Genomic DNA, 19,878 nt, shown 5'->3' with positions numbered 1-19,878 from the left:
TTTTGGATTAACTGGAGGCTGTATAGAGAACAGTTTGAACAGCCAGTGAACACCGCATTGCAGTAGTCAATCCTACTAGAGATAAATGCATGAATTAATTTCTCACAATCCTGTTTATTTAGAAAGCGCCTTAATTTCCTAACATTTTTAAGATGGAAAAACATGTTTTGGACGACTTTGTAATATGTGCTTTAAATGACATGCTAGAGTCAAAGATAACTCCTAGATTGCGGGCTGATTCAGTAAAATTAATTGGGATTCCAACTGAGTTAAATGACGACAAAATATTGCTGTGATCAGCGTCATTCCCTCCAACAATTAACATCTCTGTTTTATCTGTATTTAAAGACAAGTAGTTCTCATTCATCCATTCCTTTAATTCACTAACACAACTAATTAAAGACAACATCGGAGAAACTTCATTTGATTTAAATGAAAGGTATAACTGGGTGTCATCTGCATACAGTGAAAATTAACATTATGTTTCCTAATGAGAGATCCCAGTGGAAGCATGTAAAGTGAAAACAGTAAAGGTCCCAGTACTGAGCCCTGCGGACACCATATTGAACTTCTGTGTATAATGATGGAGTACTGTCAGCACATTTCTGTACATACTGGAATCGATTTGATAAATAAGAACTGAACCAAGCGAGCACGGGCCTGTAAGCCCAACATCGTTTTCTAGCCTGTGCAGTAAAATAGGATGGTCAATGGTGTCAAATGCTGCACTTAAGTCCAACAACATAATTACAGTGGAATTTCCTTCATCAGAGGATATCAGAATGTCATTTACAACCCGTGTTAGTGCCGTTTCTGTACTATGACCAGTCGAAAGCCAGACTGGAATTTCTCAAATAAATTGTAATGCGTAAGGTGTGACTGAAGCTGACTGGCGACTACTTTTCTAGTATTTTAGAGAGAAATGGTAAATTTGAAATAGGCCTATAGTTATTTAGTATGTGTGGGTCTAGGTCTGACTTTTTAAGTAAAGGTTTAATGACTGACACTTTTAGTGCATCAGGTACGTGCCATGCAGTAATGAACTATTGATAATGTTAGAATAGGCTGCAAGAACATCCATTGCACTTTTACTAGTTTTGTTGGCACTGGATCTAGGGAACAAGTAGTGGGCTTCATTTTAGTAATTAAAGTTAAGACTTCCTGGTGAGTTACAGGATTAAAATTATTAAAGTGCTGAATGCAATGTGGCAGGGTCTGCTAAGCTAGTATTTGGTTTGTACTGTGATGCTGAGATCTGGGATCTTATATTTTTAATTTTCTCATTGAAGAAGTTCATAAAGTCTGTACTGCTAATATCTGTTGGTATTTTGCACTGTTGATCTGAATTCCCATTTGTTAATTTAGCCACTGCTCTAAAAGTACCCTAGGATTTTTATTATTGCTATCTATTAATGTAGAATAGTATTGTGAGCGAGCTTTAAAGAGGGCTTTTTTATATTTATTAGCACTCTCTGTCCATGCAATTTGAAAGACATGTAGCTTTGTTGTTCTCCATCTGCGCTCCAGTTTTCGACACTCTAATTTAAGAGCTCGAGTATTTTCATTAAACCAGGGAGAGTTTCTATGTGCTTTGATCACTTTTGCTTTTAGGGGAGCCACTGTGTCCAGAGCATCTCTCAAGGTCACATTATAATGTGATATTAGCTGATCTAAATTGTTTTCCACGTTTACATTTGATTTTAACTGATCTAAATGGTTTTCCACAATTACACTCGACTTACTCAAGGTATCTATAAATTTTGAAGCAGAATTACAATCTAGATGTCGCACTGTCTTTGTTTTAATCTGCGAGTGCTGGCATGGGCAGAACTAAATCAAATGTAATTAAGAAGTGATCGGAAATAACTACATTTAATGGAGTAATATTTAAATTTTGAATTTCAACTTTGTAAGTTATAATTAAATCTAATGTATGGTTATGATTATGAGTTGGACCTTTGACAATCTGACAAAATCCTACTGAATTTAACAAATAAGTAAAACATTTGCTAAAAGTGTCAGTTTCCACATCAATGTGTACATTAAAATCCCCATCAGAACTACGTGATCATAATTTATAGCCAAATCAGACAGAAGGTTGCTAAATTCAGTCATGAACAATGAATATGGCCCTGGTGGTCTGTAGACTAGCACTATAATTGTGTTGGAATCTGTTTTAATATTTAAAATGAATGCCTCAAAGGATGTAAAGTTGCCTAAATTTTTAGGAGTGATTTGCATTTTGTTACAATGAATTATTCCAAGGCCTCCTCCTCGACCAGAATCTCTAGACTTATGAAGGAACGAGTATCCATCTGGTGACGCCTCAGCTAGGGAACAGTGTCACATTTACTAAGCCAGGTTTCAGTAAGAAGACACAGATCAGATTTTGTACTTAATATGATATCATTTACCAAAACAGCTTTAGTGCCAAGAGAGCGAATGTTCAATAAACAGCATTTAAAACTGCATGGTTCTTTCTGAACTGCTGATATATTTTTGTTTTAATTTGAATTAAATTTCTATTACAGATGCCCCTGGTGGAGTGTCTGGTTTTATCCCTTGGTCTAATTATACACCTTATTTTTGGTTATCAATTAATTTATGGTTTGTATCAAGACTAAATTTACTGGATGCCCCACAACAGGGATTATGGGTAACAGCTTCAGGAAAATAACAGGTGGGATAAAGAACAGCCTGTGATTTAAGATCACATGACTGCGGCCTGGATGGTGCTCTAATCAGTCAACCAGGCAGTTTTGCTGCCATATTTTGGGATAATACATAAGATCCACTCCAGTTAGGATGAAGACCATCTCTTCTGAAAAATCCAGGCCTTTCCCAAAAATCATCCCAATTGTTCACAAATGCTATGCTTTTATTTGCACACCAGGTTTCTAGCCAGCAGTGAAAGGAATGCAATCTGCTATAAATCACATCCCTCTATATAATCTTGGTAAGGGACCAGATACAATTAAATTCCGACATTTTGTTTTAGCTTTGGTGCATAGAGAGATGAAGTTCGCTTTAATACCTCAGATTGCTGTAAATAAATATCATTAGTGCCGACATGCAGCAATAAGGTACCGGAAACACGGTCCAATGCGGCCTCTATGCCAGAAATCTTTGCCCCTGCAAGGCACTTAACATTAACTGCTGGTTTAACATAGTTTGGAATTCTAACATTCCGCACTATGGAATCGCCAATTATGAGCACTTTATTATTCTCAGTTTCCACAGGCGCGCTGCGGAGAGCTGAGAACCTGTTCTGGGTCCGAATTGGTGACCTGGGTGCTGGGGGACTAAATTTTGGATTCTTAGACCCCTGTCTTACTGTTACCCACTCGCCCTGTGGCTGAATTGGTGCTGCTGATTTCGGCCGCACTGACTACAGTGGGACCTGGAGAGACTGAAGCGAATCAGATGTAGCGAATTGTCTAAACAAACCGAGTCGATCCAATTTTCGGTTTGCCTAATCGCTATCAGATTCCTAACGCGGTCCTCCAATTCGCGTATTTTCCCGACCAACTCTAAATTAACTAAACATTTTTGGCAGGTGAAGCTATCTGCACTGTCGGCCGGAAAACCTGAGCTGTACATACTGCAGGACACACAACATATAAACGTGACCTTGATGGGCAGAGAGCAGATAGAACTTACATTAAGTGTTGAAGTCATCTTTGCCGTTTTTATAGGTGCTTCGGCGCTTTCCGTGTTCAGCTGAATCACCGTCACTTTAAGTTTCCACCACCCGCTGAGCGATCGACTTTAATTTCTCACTGCCGGTTATTTCTACTGGTCAGCTGCCGGCTTTTCCTCAGGTGAACTTGCTCGGGTGCTTGCGAAGGGCTACGTGCCTGTGGGAGACGCCAAACCAGCGGTACCCAAGGATTCTCCGAAGAGACACACACAATACCAAAGGAGTTCAATCTTTGTCTCAGGTTGCTGGATTGTGTCCATGTCTCTCAATCATATAGCAATAAAACAGCATGCAAAAAAATCAGTAAAGTGAGTTTGAGTTTTTGTCAGGAAACCATTTTTTTTAAAAAACTTTATTGAATTAATTAAAAGCTTAACTTTCAATACAAGTCAAACTTAACAAAGCTAAATTCAGTTTAACTCTCACCCATGAGAAGGAAAGGAAGGCCAACAGCCAGAGTAAAACTTTGAGAGTAGTAAAAAGGGAAAACAGTCCTTCTCTCCAATTTAAATGCTTATTCTGAAATGTTATTGATGATGAGATCCTGCCAGGTTTTGAAAAAGTTTTGCACAGATCCTCCAAGTGAGAATTTGATTTTTTCCAGTTTCAAATAATATATAACATCAGTTACCCAATTGACTTAGAATAGGTGGGCAAGGATAATTCCAGATGAGCAAAATAAGTCTATGTGCCAATAGTGACGTGAAGCCAATTACAGTTTGTTTGTCCTTCTCCACTTTAAGCCCCTCTGGAAGTACACCGAATACAGATGTTAGTGGATTAGGAGGGATTGGGACACCAAGGCTGTCTGACAGGCATTTAAAAATGTTTGTCCAGAATGAAATTAATTTGGTGCAGGCCCAAAACATGTGGCCCTGTGAGGCTGGAACTTGATCGCAACATTGGATCTTGCCCTGGAAACGTTTTGAGCAATTTTAATGAGACAGATGTGCTCGATATATAATTTTGAGTTGAATGATTGTACGTGGCACAGTGGTAATGCTGCTGCCTCACAGTTAGGAGACCAGGGTTCACTTCCCAGGTCCTCCATGTGTGGAGTTTGCATGTTCTCCCCGTGTCTGCGTGGGTTTCCTCCCACAGTCCAAAGACATGCAGGTTAGGTGGATTGGTGATTCTAAATTGTCCCTAGTGTGTGCTTGGTGTGTGTGCCCTGTGGTAGGCTGGTGCCCTCCCTGGGGTTTGTTTCCTGCCTTGCGCCCTGCACTGGCTGGGATTGGCTCCAGAAGATCTCTGTGACCCTGTAGTTAGGATATAGAGGATTGGATAATGGATGGATGGATGATTGTACGCTTTGCGCATATGGAGCGCGAGTGAATTCTTTGCATTGCTGCTTTCTACTCCTTTTCTGAGATGTTGAGTGAGAGATCCTTTTCCCACTGTACTCTGGGATCCTTTGAAAGGGAGGGACTTTAAAATGTTTTTATATATTATGGAGGTGCAGTCTGTGTCCTCAAGACTCATCAATATTTCTTCTGAAATAGAATTAGGTGGGAGTTGAGGAAAATAGGGCAGATTTCATTTAGCAAGGTTTATCATTTGGAGATAGTGGAACAATTGTGTTGATGGGAAGCTAAATTTGGAGTGCAATTGTTTGTAGGATGAAAAATGTTATTTACAAACTAAATTATTTAATGCCATACGTAGAAAAAGGTGGTTATCATGTAGAGGTGCCACAGATAAAAGCTTCTCTAACTTGAAGTTCTTCTTACATTGGTTTCGTATTCTGAGTGAATGAAGGACAGTTGGGAATAACTTGTATTTACTGGAGTACAAAGCAAAGAATATTTGTCAGGAAGTAACTAAGTTAACAAACAATACAAAATGAAACATTAAAGCAAACCACAAGAATCTTAGTTTATATGTAGCTCCATGGCTAGGTGAAAACCATTTGCCTTTGTCCTTGCAAATGAAATATCAACCCTTAACAGAGGGTCGGTTGCAGTTCTGCAGAGATCTTCAGAGGACAGTTCAAGTGAAGAGAAAGACTATGTCAGCATAGAGCACACCGACTGTTTTACAGAGGACAGGCAGGATACAGGGAAGTCTGTTTGTCTACTAGACAAGGCCATGAGGCACAGATGTATCAAAGGTGAAGAAGAAAACTCTAGTAGGAAATGTTCATATTAAAGAGGAGACATTTGAAACCCAGCTGTGACCTTGGTTAAATAGAATTTTGTGACTATGAAGTTCTTTCACTTAAGTAAGAGGTCTGTTCCTCTAAATGTGTCCCTATTAAACAAGAGACTTGTTACACTGCATCTGTTTCCAGTTTAACATCAGGGCATGAGAGTCAGAGAACATTATTTGAAGAGACTCTTAGAACAGAATCCCAACCTGAAATAAAAGACAACCGTGATCTGGGCTCTACTTGGAGAAGTCATTCACTGAAGTGTTAAGAGATAACTGAATGAGATTCATCTATGATCAAGCACAAGGGTGAAGTGACATCACAATCTTCATGTTGACATGAAACAAGTAGGTCGTATGTGGAAAAATGTTTCCTTTCTTCTTTTCATTCAATCCAATTCAAGGTTGTGGGGGCCAGAGCCTGTCATTACAGCACTTGGAGCAAAGTCATGAAAGAGCTCATCTCACACCAGACATGGGGCCAATTTGGAATTGCCAATTAATCTAAACTGTAAATTTTTTGGGCTGTGTGAGGGAGTGAAGCCAGCAGGGGGGAAATTCTGGTAAAACATAGTTTGAAACATTGATTCTTAGCGGATATAAATAATACTGCTAGAGACCCTATTCTGTACCCATTTGTTTCAAGCGTGTCAAAATTGGTAATTGGAATTACACTAAAAGTCTGACTAGAATAAGAATTTGTCCTACTTCAGAGTAGGACATGAGACGTGGTTACAAAGAGCCTACTCCCAGCTCCTGAAAGGTGTAGGAGGCCACATTTTAGAGTGAATGATGACATGATTGTATGGAACCCTGAGTCGCAAATTGGCACTTATAATAGCGTTTTCTGGTTTTCTGATACCAATGCAAAGGCTTCACCACAAAGATGATGATAATAATATTGAAAGTACTGTGAGAAGCAGGAGGAAAACATAATAAGGTTGGATATTATGATAAACTGCACATAATTGTTGCCACTTTGCGACAACATCAAGAATAATACTATGATGAGCACCAAGATGGAAAGGCCAAGATGTACACCAAAGGAGGATTAAGCCCAATGACTGGCACCTTTATTTTATAACATTAGAATAATCTAGGTTAGAACAGGTTATTCAGACCAACGCTCGCCAGTCCTATCCCTTTAGTTTTCCAAAAATAATATCAAACCTAGTTTTGAAGGACCTATAGTCATTCTGTCTTTCACTGTACTTGGTCACTTATTCCATGTATCTGTGGTTCTCCGTGTGAAGAAAATCTTTCTAAGGTTTGTGAGAAATTTCTATATACAGTAGTACCTCGGTATACGTCCACATTGGAATAAATCCAACTTGGTATACATCCTGTTTGGGCGCAAAAAAGTTTGCGTGGTATACGACTCACGTGCTAGAACACCATGTGCTACCCTTGTTACCTCTCTCGAGACAAAGCCACGACTGCCCACGAGCGTCAGTATGCCAGTTGCTAGAATTGAGTGAACAACCCGTGCTATAACTCTCTGTGAAGTTTCACGTGATTTTGTGTTTTTTCGCGTAAATTTGAATTGATTGTTGAAAAGTATGAAGGCGGCATGTGTATCCAGGACTTGGCTGTTTCATACCGTATGCTGAGAACTACGGTATCTATGATTGTAAAAAAAACAAAGACGTTATTAAAAAGTAAAGTGAGGTTAAAATTTCATTTATTTCATCTAATTGCTTTTGTATTTATGTATTTTAGTATTAAGCAGTGTTTAAGTTATTTTATACAACCCCATCAATGTATAATATGCCAATAAAAATAGGATTTATTTTCATGGGAATGGATTAATTATTTTCCCTTTATTTCTTATAGGAATAACTCATTTGGTATACGTCCTGTTTGGTATAAGTCCAAGGACCTGGAACTGATTAAGGACGTATACTAAGGTACCACTTGTATCTAAATTTATGTATATATATATATATATATATATATATATTGTGGAGTATGACCCGGACACAGACAGGCAGACACATTAAACTCACCCCACACACGTTTATTAACAAAGTCCATATTTACAAATGAGTGCTCAAACCCCAAAAGTCCCCAAAGTCCTGGCCACTCAGTCCAATGCCTTCACTCTCTTCAGGCTGCCTCCTTGCCTCTCCTCCAAGACCTTGTCTTCTCCTCCCGAATCCAGCCATCATATGAAGGGAGGTGGCCCCTTTTATATGCATCCGGATGTGCTCCAGGTGTCCTCCAGTGACCTTCCGCTGACACGCCCCTGTGTGGCGGAAGCACCGGCTGTGTATCCAGAAGCACTCCGGGTGTCCCCGATCCTCTTCCCCCCAGCACTTCCGGGTGTGGCGGAAGTGCAGAGGTCCAGGGCTCTCTAGGCACAGGGACGCCCCCTGGCAGTGACCATGGGCCCCTAAAGGGTAGAGCTTCAAAGCTCTGTACCCATGGTCCCCAAAGGAACCAGGGTGGTCACCCCTACGTGGTCTAAGGTGGACATAAGACCTCTTCCGGTCCCCCTGGGCATCCTGGCCGGTTCTCCACCCCAGGCATCTCCGACAATATACTGGATATATATATATATATATATATATATATATATATATATATATATATATATATATATATATATATACATACAGTATTTGGCTAAGAAAGAACATTACATTTATAGCGGTGGGAGAGAGCACATTTGCTCTACACCCTCCTTGTGCTCTAAATTTCCCCTTGGAATTCTACAATTCATACTCATTAACTACAAAAAGTATTGAATGAAAAACAAAATGGATTTCAATTTTGACCTTAATTGAAATATTTAGTTTTTTTTTTTTTAAAAAACTTTTTATTCTGATGCTTTAATCAATTTTAATAGAGACTGATTAATCAATTTTAATAGAAACTGATCAACAAAAGGATAATAAGAAAAACAAAAGAATATTTTATATAAGGTCAGAATTTAGGTTTTAAATATAAGTATAAGATTTAAGTATAAGATTGTCTTCTAAATGAAGTCCAAGCGCCTATCCTTCTCCATGAAAATCTACGTCAATTTCTTGTAAAAGTCCCTACTTATTTTCCTTTAATTTTAAAAATCTTAACCTTCTATTTTGGAAGTCAGTCGGAACAAAAAAATAAATAAATAAACAGACCGCTTCAATGAACTTAACTTTCTGATATCGCTAATTTATGTGGCGTCTGCATAGAACAGCAGCAACGAGCACCTGTTTGGCTCACATGCGCCCCCTTCAAGGTGGCACGGTACTGTCTGCTTCACTTTGTGCCTTTTCACTGCGGTTTTATGTCTGATCAGCAAGGCTGAATATGTCACAAACATTGTTTAAAGACATTAGCCTGATTGTGGAGAGTCAGTGTGTATAATAAACGTGTCTGCAAACCTTATATTGGCGATATACATAGAGACAGCAGCAGGCACATGGCAATTGCAGGTATCAACCCAGTGTGTGAGAAGAGCGCAGTCCGAGGTGAGGTGAGGCTTGTCGCTGCCGCACCTCACGATTCTCCCCATGCATTTGAACAGGAAATGCGCCAATTCAGCAATTTTGACTATAAAAATGATCACAATTATTGGAATCATACAGAAAACAAATTTATAGCACAGACCAGTGGAGACATTGTATGTTATGTTGTCATTATTAGTTTTTTTTTTACTTTTCATTATGACAGGTGATGCCAACCCTGACCGTACATCCCTGTCATGAAATGATACGCTGTACATTTTCAGACATCTGAAATGCATTTCAAGATATTTCAAAACCATTTTGAGATATCACTTCCTGTTCATCTTAAGATATCTTACTAAAGTGATCATCAGAGGTGACTGTGTGCAGAGGGTGCAGACCTATAAATGGTATGATAAATTGGACTGGACTGCCAATACTGATGCTCTATGTAAGAAAGGTCAGAGCTGACTATACTTCCTTAGAAGGTTGGCGTCCTTCAACATCTGCAATAAGATGCTGCAGATGTTCTACCAGATGGTTGTGGCAAGTGCCCTCTTCTAAGCGGTGGTGTACTGGGGAGGCAGCATAAAGAAGAGGGACAATCTCAACTTCAGCATTAATGTAATCAAATCAAATATAAAACCAAAGGTATCTGCAGGGAGGCCAAGAGAAAATCCGGGCCCCAGTGCAAAAAAGGTGTGTGGGCCCTGATGAATCGGCGACTACGTGACGTACTTGTTTGCCGGCTGATGACTTTTTTCTGACTGCTCCCGGAATCCCCTCCTGCTCGTCACTTCCCATCGAGCGGGGAATACACTTGTATACCACGTGACTTCACTCCCATGGCGGCCTTCATGAATGTATGTTACGTCATAAACTGTTGACTGCTGCTAAGTACTAAGTTTTTAATTTTGAAACTAAACAAACTTGCAAAATTAAAAAAATATATATACAATAAAAAATAAATGAATTAAATAAATAAATGTTCAAATTATAATAAAAATTATGGAAAGCGTTGGGCTTCATGGGCCCCATTGAGCATCATAGACCCCGGAGCGATGTACCGGCTGCATCCCCCTCTCCTCGGGCATGGGTATTTGCCACTGCTAAGGCATTAACGTTTTATCTAGTTTGTGGCAGAAAAACAACCCTCAGAGTCCAAAGCCACGACCACAACATTATAACAGGCACCTTCCGAGCAACAGCAAGTTAACATTTCTAAATCAGTTTTATTTTTTATCTGAACAGATACCAGCAGAAACATTTTCTTTTATCAGGGAGCAGCAGAAACAGTCTCTATTCAGCAGCAAAGGCTAATATTTTTTTTTTACAAAAAACTGAGTTTTCTGAAAAGTGCACAAAGCAATGGTTTCACACATAAATCAAGATAAAAAGTCTGTTGCTGCCAGTTGTGCCTGCTGTCGGCGCCTGTTTGCAGTTTGCGAATGCAGCTGCTTTGCGGGGGGGGGCGGCTCGACGGTTAGCAGGAATGCACGGTGGGCAGGCTGCCTGGCTGTCTGTGTGATACGCAATATGGTTTGTACCTCCTGTCATCGTATGTCTCTGTCCTCGCTGACGAAAGTTGCGATAGGTGCATCAGCTACACGAATCTGTTCAGCACCACGATCGGCTAGGGAGAGATCAGCTGATGTCGGTACCTCACATTCGTTTTCGATCTACATCTCCAGATCACTTGCATCAAAATCGGAGGCCGACAAATCAGAGTCGGATTCAGCGATAATACGAAAAAAGTCATCCACGGATTATTTTGCTTTGAGCGTTCAATTTAGTGTCTCTCCACATGGCATTTAAGAAGCTGTTTGCTCTTTGCTACTCATGCACGCGCAGGGAATCCTTAAGAAGCTGTTTGCTCTTTGCTACTCATGCACGCGCAGGGAATCGAGGTCAAATCAACAAAGCTAACTTTCCTTCTGGTAAAAGCGTATCGAAAAGCGCTGTAAAAAGAAGATCACGGATCTCTATCGGCCGCTAGCGGGGCTGAGGCTTTCAAGATAATAATAATAACAAAAACTGCGTTAACGCGCGATAAAATAATTGTATTATTATTAAGGCTATAATAACGCGTTAACTTGCCCAACCCTACTTAAAATATAAGGGAACGTATTTTAAGATATCGCAAAGCGAGTTTCAGATATCTTAAAAAGTAAAGTGAATTTTAATATATCAGAAGTTAATTTTGAGATATCTTTAGATGTTAATTTGTCTTGCAGCCCACATGTGATACAACTTGGAGCTTCACTAATATGGCATTATTATATGCGAGCGTGTCACGTTTGCACCCAGAATTCAGAATGACATGACCTTATACTGGGTTTCGATTAGCTGACATTCGTTCCTGCTAGTATATACAGCAGATAACCTACATTGGAAACATTAAGAAAATATTTTTGCGTTGGCCGGGAATCGAACCCGGGTCAACTGCTTGGAAGGCAGCTATGCTAACCACTATACCACCAACGCTATACAATAGAATTTATTAGAAAACATTTTTTGTCGATTATTCTCTGAATTATTTTGTATTCTTGGTATATTTACAAATCAATACTTACAAATTTGTAATACTGTAAATCAGAAATGGCCAAATGCGTCCTTCACCCTTTTCATCAGAAGATTACTACCAGCTGCTCAGAGAATTCTTCCGTCCGCATAAGTTGCTGTACTGCGCATGCGTCTTTCTCACTCAGACAGCGTGCTGATTTCTGGGAAGTTCAAATCTCTGAGTGTGATTTCACTGGATTGCCGTGCTCTTTCTGCAAGTGGAATTCCTCGTATTGTTACAAAGGCTGGGCTTAATTTTCGCGTTGAGTGTTTTGCTTTACGTGTTTATATTGTAGGTAATAATTTGTGACTCGATACAATGAGAATGTTATACAGGTGAAACCGTGTTTATAGGTTTACTTACACGTTATTAAAGTAAATATTTTCTCAAAAATAAGTTGTGCGAATCCTGTTTTACATTTGCGTTCAAATGACAGAAGATTTTGTTGTGCCTTTAGAGTTGAGTAGTTTATCTATAAAAACTTGCCGTTTGAAAGATGACAGTTTATTTTTAAACAGTAAACCTGTTTTTAACAAGGAGCTTTGTTTTAGTGTAAATGTCAAATTTATTTATATAGCCCATTTAAAACAACATAGGAATGCTGTGGCCAAAGTGCTTTACAATAGTAGAATACAAGAAAAACATACAATTAACATAAAAAACATAAATAGAAATAAAATATATGAACATAAATAAAATAAATAATAAATAGAAGTAATGTTACATAATCACAATAAGGAAGCCATCAGTATTACTGAAGGTCACGGAATGCAAGTGACTAGAAATGAGTCTTTAATCTCGTTTTGAACAGTTTAATTGTAGACGACTCCTTTATGTGATGAGGTAAAGAGATCCACAGGCGAGGGACAGCAGCTGTAAAAGCCCTGTCTGTCCCCCTTGGTTTTACACTTGGTACGAGGGACAGCAAGAGACAACTGACCAGAAGATCTAAGCACTCTGGATGGCTGGTGTAAAACACACAATTCGGCTAAATAGGCAGGAGCGAGCCCATGTAAAGATTTAAAAACTAGCAACAAGATTTTAAAATCATTTTGAAAACTGCCAGGAGACCAGCGTAAAGAAGCTAATATTGGAGAAACAGAATCAGACTTTCTTGCCCCAACCAGAAAGCGAGCGGCAGCATTTTGGACCAACTGTAACCTGTTTATCAGGGATTTGCTAATCCCAGAATACAACGAGTCGCAGTAATCGATGCAAGAAAAGATAAAAGCATGAGTAGCTTTCTCAAGATCCCTAGGAGATAAAAAAAAGGCTTGATCTTACCTAATAGAAGAAGCTGGAAAAAGCAGCTCTTGACTACAGAATGAACCTGTTTCTCAAAAGAGAAGTTACTATCAAAAGTAACACCAAGATTGTGGAATTGAGGTTTGGAAAAGACAGAGAAAGAGCCGAAAAGTCCAAGACCAATTTGGACTTTAACTGATGGACCCACCATAAGCACCTCTGTTTTATTTTGATTCAGATTAAGACATGTATTAGCCATCCAGGATCTTAGTTCAGAAAGACAGTTGAGCAGTTGATTCATTGCAGAGTTGCAGACGGGAATATAAACCTGAGTATCATCAGCATAGCAGTGAAAAGAAATGTTAAATTTCCTAAAAAATCGCTCCAATATGGTGAAGGATTATAGAGAATAAGATATGACTCAAAATGGATACCTGAGGAACACCACATTTAAGAGGAGCAGTAGACGAAAAAGAAGAAAAAAGTGTCCACCAGTTAAATATGACCTGAACCAGTTAAGAGCAGCCCCTTTAAGCCCAACAAGATGTTCAAGCCGCATCAGCAATATCTCATGGTCAATAGTGTCAAAGGCAGTGGAGGTCAAGGAGGACAAGGACTGCAGCGCCACCTGAGTCAGTAATAATAGAGATGTTATCGAATACTTTAAGGAGGGCCGTCTCAACACCATGATAACGCCTAGTGGTTTAGTTATAGTCGGACTGTAAAAGCAATTCGTTTTAAGATACGTTAATTGCATTTGTAATTACTTATTATTAATTGAGTTGTATATGGTCCATATTTTGAAGAACTATATATAAATATAAAAGTATAATTTGTATTGATTGATAGGAAGTCTAATTAGTTGAAAAAATTGTGTTTTTTGTTTATTTGTCATTCATTTAAATACAATTGATATGTGCTCCATTAGTCTGTCTTGCAAAAACTTTAATTCTGTGAAATGGAGTAGGGCAAAAACTATTACTGTGAAGTAGTTTAATTTGTTTTGTACATAGGAATTTGAAACAGGTTAGGTTAAATATGTTTATGCTATTTGTTATTTTGTATAATTTTTGCAATGAAGTTCTTTTGAATTTAAGAAACAATATAGAATAGCTTGATTCATCAAAATCTTCTGTCCATGCTCTTTGCTCTGTGCACCCCTCTCCCTGGGTCACAGTGTTTGGATTTAAACTACTAATAACCTACAAAGCCTTAAATAACCTCGTGCCAAACTACATCAGTGACCTTCTCCATCACTATGTGCCTGCCCGCCCACTAAGGTCCTCTGATTCTGACAATCTTCTTGTACCCCACACTAATCTACACTCCATGGGTGACAGCAGGGCCTTCAGCTGTATAGCGCCCAGACTCTGGAATGACCTACCGAAATTAATCAGATCAGCGGACTCCATGAATTATTTAAAAAAAACTCCAAACTCATCTGTTCAGGAAGGCTTTTAGCTCTACCTGACTTTATTACCCTTCTTTCAGTTTACCTCCATGTCAAGATGCACTTGTAACCTGTGTGTGTGTGTGCGAGACCATCAGTTATGTTGTCTGTTAGGCTTTTCTCTGAATTTACTATCTTAATCTTTATTTATTTATCTGGTTTAGTACAATGCTATATACTGTATACTCTGCTGTTCTTTCTTAAACTCTGTGAAGTGCCTTGAGCATGGGAAAGGCTCTATATAAATAAAATGTATTATTATTGTTATTAATAGTAATAATAATAATAAACTTATTACTGTAATGTTTCACACAGAGCTGCTGCGATTGCAGGTTTTCACTCCCACCTCTTTCCAATTTGGACAATTACTGCTTCAAATGCAACCAACTTGTTTTGTCTTCATTTTAATTAACTTGCTTTCATTTACTTTTTAAGATTCTTAACCCTTCATTGTTCCATTTTTTTCAATAACCTGTAGCCAAGTAATAATGAGATACAAAGGAAGTCAACCAAATAACTTGATCACATTTGCACCATATGTACATCATATAACATCTGCATCAATAAAATATTTGAAAAGAAAAACATAAAGGTCTGTAAAATATTGATGTACTCTGGCCAACAAAATATTTGGATGGTATTCTAAGAAAAACAAACCGCTGTAGTTTTTTAATTGTCTGGTTTTATCCAAATGAGAACACTAATAGACCACCAATTAAATAATATGAATTAACAGGAAGAAAAATTTAAGTGGATTCTAATTAAGGAACTTGTTGGAGTGAAAATGGTGGTCTTCTAGAAAGTGAGTTTTTCCCACAATGGACTGATCACCTGTTGACCAACTTTGCATCTCTTTATTGTTTGGCTGCTATAGTTAGGGGGGAACAACAATTCAGGGTTGAAAATCTTTAAAAAGCAAGTCAGTTATAAAGAGAGGGTCTGGTTTCAGACCTGCAGTGACAGAGCCCTCTGTGGACCATGTTGCATTATTCAGGGGAATGCTGTTAGAAATGTGAAGTGCCCTTCAGTAAGTTCACAGGACTGAGATGTTAAATTTTGGAGCATGGATTCTCAGACTCATTCGTAGGGACATATCTGGTCACAGGTTTTTACTCTAACTGACTTTTGTTTATAATTGGGCTGCTAGCCTAATTAAGTAAGCTGCTATTTCCCAGATTGTATGTTCTGGAGTCAATCATACCTGGGTTAATGCACAGGCTTACATGTACTTTAAGGCGGGGGGCACATGACTATGACAAAAAAAAGACTTCTAACTTTTTCAATACATTTTCAAGTGCTTATAATAATAATAATAATAATTATCCATCCATCCATTTTCCAACCCGCTGAATCCGAACACAGGGTCACGGGGGTCTGCTGGAGCCAATCCCAGCCAACACAGGAACCAATCCTGGGCAGGGTGCCAACTCACCGCAGGACACACACAAACACACCAAGCACACACTAGGGCCAATTTAGAATCGCCAATCCACCTAACCTGCATGTCTTTGGACTGTGGGATGAAACCGGAGCGCCCGGAGGAAACCCACGCAGACACGGGGAGTACATGCAAACTCCACGCAGGGACGTCCCGGGAAGTGAACCCAGGTCTCCTTGATGCAAGGCAGCAGCGCTACCACTGTGCCACCCCAATAATAATAGCATAGCAATTTTATTTAAAAAAATCGATAGACACGTGTGTAATACGCAGTCTAGGTCGCGGTGCTAGGTTCACTTTCTAGATATTTATTTATTCAGATTCTCGCTCTCGTTCATTCTTGTAAATATTCTTTTATATGTTTCTTAATTAATACTGAAAACTGTCTCCTTAAAATATATAATAGATAGATTTAAAATGGTTTGCTCTAAATGATAAACATAAGGCAAGAGACAAGCACTTATTGGAAAAGAAAGTGAAAAAGAGCAAATGTCAAACTGATTTTCTGTAGAATGAATTTATACGATTGCTTATTAAAATAACTCCTATCCACTTTTTTGTGTTTTGAATTCCTCACCCTGATCAACTTAAAATCTAAAAATCTTTACAGACATTTATTTCTAATAAAGCACAAATTGTCTACTTAATCACCCAGTTAAACAACTGGCCAGAGCCTCACTCGCCCAGCTACTGTTGCAATTAGTGAAGTCATTCAAGGTTGTAAGTTTATTTACCAGGCTGAAGAAGCAAATCTCTCTTTCAGTAATCAGTACTAAAGTTGAGCTATGTGTGTATGGTCTGATGGGAGACATTAAAGGTCAGTTAATTGAACGAGTTCTCAAAATTAAAAAAAAAATAAATAAATAAAAAACTGCAGTTCAGGAGATGAATCAACTAAAATAGTTGGGTCTGATCGTATCTTTTTATTTGTGAAATCGTGCTTTAATAAATGTCACTCCAGTTAGTTCTGTCCTTTATGTTATAGAAAAACGTTTCAGCACGCATGGTCTAACTGGCCAATTTCAGACGAGCCCCTAAAAACAAGTTGTGTCCTTTACAGCAGCCTGTGATGTTTTTAAGAATGCTTTCTCTCCTCTGAGTGTCTTGTAATCGTGTGACCATATGTAGCCTGCAAAGTGCAATTTGTTTCATTGTATGTACGTTTGGGCTTAACGATTCGGGTTCGTTTGCGATGTTAATGTTTTGCACGTGATGTGCTCCGCCTCCCCACCACTAACCTGTCACGTTTTTCTTCTCCACTTTTGTGTTTTGCTAAACGATGGGTTAATCTGGTCCCGGGTTAATTTAAATGTCTTTCTTTTTAAATATTTATAAATTGTACATGGAGAATAAGTTTTAATTTCCCATTCGTTCAGTGTGCGTTTCTAGGTGTTCTGGTTATTTAGTCAGTTTACTAATGCATAAACCTTTCAGGATTTGTTATTGTTTCCCAAGGTGTCAGCTCTGCTTGTTGCTAATTTTTTATAATAGAATTAAGGAAGCGTACAGGACTCAACAGAACAAAGGAACAAATTAATAGAAAACCCATAAGAACGTTAAACGATTAAAGCTATAGCAAAGAGTCAAATTTCTAAATACTGTAGAAGTGTTGAAAGTGCACCATTGTGCTTACTCGCAGAAAGAGGGGAGGGGAAAGTTAATTTAAAGGAGATCAGTTAAAGGACAGTGTCAACATTTTTAATAACCTTTACGGCTTTTCTGAATCTGGTACTGTGTGTGTGTCTGGTGTAGGGTGTTTTTTTTTTTCTTTTCTTTTCAAATCTCATCTGCCTGTGATTGCCCAGATGGTTCTCCATCTCTATCATCCATTCTTAGGTCGTGAGATACCTCAAAGTGAGATCCTGGGGAGTGGCAAGTGCTCATTCACATTCCACTAATGTAACACCCTCTGCAATGCAGAAGTTCAACAATCAATGAACCCCAAAAGGAACACCTGCTAGGCGTTCACAGAACACTGTCACTGCCAGTCTTTACCTTGCCTGTCAAACTGACATGGCAGTTGTCAGAGTGGTCAGCGATCTGCTTCCCTCCACCCTTTACTGGAGCACCTAGAATATAAGGCCAGATGAGAGGAGATGATACAAACGCACACCTTCTCCTTTACCTTGGTGTCAAGGTAAACTTTGAGTAGCCTTGTGTTCAGAATTGATGCTTGTTATGGACAATAATCTAATATTAAGAAGACAATTACTCACAATCTCGCTTGCATTCATCCATGTCATTGTTTGATTGCCCAATAATGTTACAGGCAGGACCTCAAGTAACAGGTCCATTTTTTTTAAGAAGGCCAACTACACTGAAAAGATGTTTAGTGAACACACATCTAATTTTCCTTTCTGCAACTTTTTAGTTGTGTTTAAAGTGAGTCTCTTGTACAGACTGTGTACAAGAGTATGGTATTTAGCCGGGAGCCTCTCCCATTTGTCTACTTCAGAGTAAGAAGTAAATTTGCCCTCTGAAATGTAATTCTAGATTTCTAAATCAAAATAGATATAAAACCTCTCACACTGGCTGATATCTAAAAGTAAAGAATCTCTCTAAACTTTCCTTTCAACTCAGTGTCTGAAGTAGAGGTCACATTTTCATCTGTTCTAATGTTATCTTATTTAACCATCTTCAATCCTTGAGTACTCCTTGCTTGTCACTCAAATGTTATTTTAAATCCCAAGAGTCCTTTGTTTCTGGTCAGTTTGAACCTGTCCCACTCCCCACCCAAACCTCTCATTGCAGGTTTTGAATTTACATGGGGGCTCCCGACTACCAGGAGCTCACTGACAAACCTCCTTCAGCCTGGGCCTCAATGCTAGCAAGATTGCATTTGTCTTCATTGGAAACTTAATGGCAGTTTTTGGATTATTTTTTTGTTTGTTTGATTTACTCCTTATAGACCCTCCATTCTGAGGAACATTTAAAAATCTGCATATGCTAGTCTCTAGTTTGCATACAGACACACTTTTTTGTGTATGGAAGTTCTGTATCCATTCAAGTGTTAAAATTTCTGCAGAGTCATTTTTTCATAGCCAATGTAATTAATCAGTTTTTGTCAACTTTTGACAACACTCTCAACTTAACTAATTAATTCTTTGCATTAAATAATAATTCTTTATGTAAATAATGCTTTTGTCACTTCTCAAAGCACATGCATACTGAGTATGGAGCCACACAAATCACCACCAATATGCATCACCCACCGGGATGATACGATGGTAGCCATTTTTGCGCCAGTAAACTCGCCAAACATTAGCTGTTAGGTGGTGAAGTGGTGAGAGACGATTGGAGTCAGGGGATGATTAAGGGGCCAGAATGATGAGGGCATAGGGATACATCCTACTTTTGGAAAGATGCAAAGGAATTTATATGACCACAGAAAGTTAGGACCTTGGGTTTACTCGGCCAGAGGATGGCGCCATTTTTACAGCGGTGTGTCACTGCAATTGGGGCTTTGGGATTCGCACACAGAGCGCAGGGTAAGTGCCCCCTGCTAGTCTTGCTCACACCTTTTCCAGCAGTGAAACAAGCTTTTCCTGGATGGTTACTTTTCAATGTAACAATTGTATTCCTTGACATTAAAGTTCACTGAAATTAAAACTTCTCAAAGCAGAGCATTTTACAAAATGAGTGTTTAATACATCACTTGACATAACTGACGTGACATTTTGTGACATTTACATTTGTGTGTGTGTAGTAAAATATACACCTTTATTTTAAATGAGTACACTGGAATATTAGGCTATAAAACTGAAGTCATTAAGATAGTGTTTCCCTGTTAGATATGGATAGCCATCCAGAATCTAAACAGCACAGTAGAAGTATAACATTAATTATTTCTGGGGTTGCGTTCCATGGATACACTATGTGGTTCCCCCTCAGGGAATCGCC

The 19,878-nt window shown here is 38.8% G+C and overlaps 1 protein-coding gene and 1 non-coding gene across 3 annotated transcripts in view; both read right to left on the bottom strand.

Moving 5' to 3' along the window:
* The window catches only part of LOC120528043 (zinc finger protein 345-like), a 55,553-nt gene extending 43,616 nt beyond the window's left edge, over window positions 1-11,937 (bottom strand). Inside the window, exon 1 of one of the 2 annotated variants that reach the window (XM_039752013.1) lies at window positions 11,856-11,937. The gene's annotated coding sequence lies outside the window, so the exon portion shown is untranslated. The remainder of the gene's footprint in view (window positions 1-11,855) is intronic. The other variant, XM_039752017.1, reaches the window with a different exon arrangement.
* On the bottom strand, window positions 11,695-11,766 carry trnag-ucc. Its single transcript has one exon. It is a non-coding gene; the product is annotated as a tRNA-Gly (tRNA).
* Window positions 11,938-19,878: the final 7,941 nt, after the last annotated feature.

Source organism: Polypterus senegalus, chromosome 4 (assembly GCF_016835505.1).
Source record: "Polypterus senegalus isolate Bchr_013 chromosome 4, ASM1683550v1, whole genome shotgun sequence".
Lineage (NCBI taxonomy): Eukaryota > Metazoa > Chordata > Cladistia > Polypteriformes > Polypteridae > Polypterus > Polypterus senegalus.
This window is presented reverse-complemented; position numbering and strand designations above follow the sequence as displayed.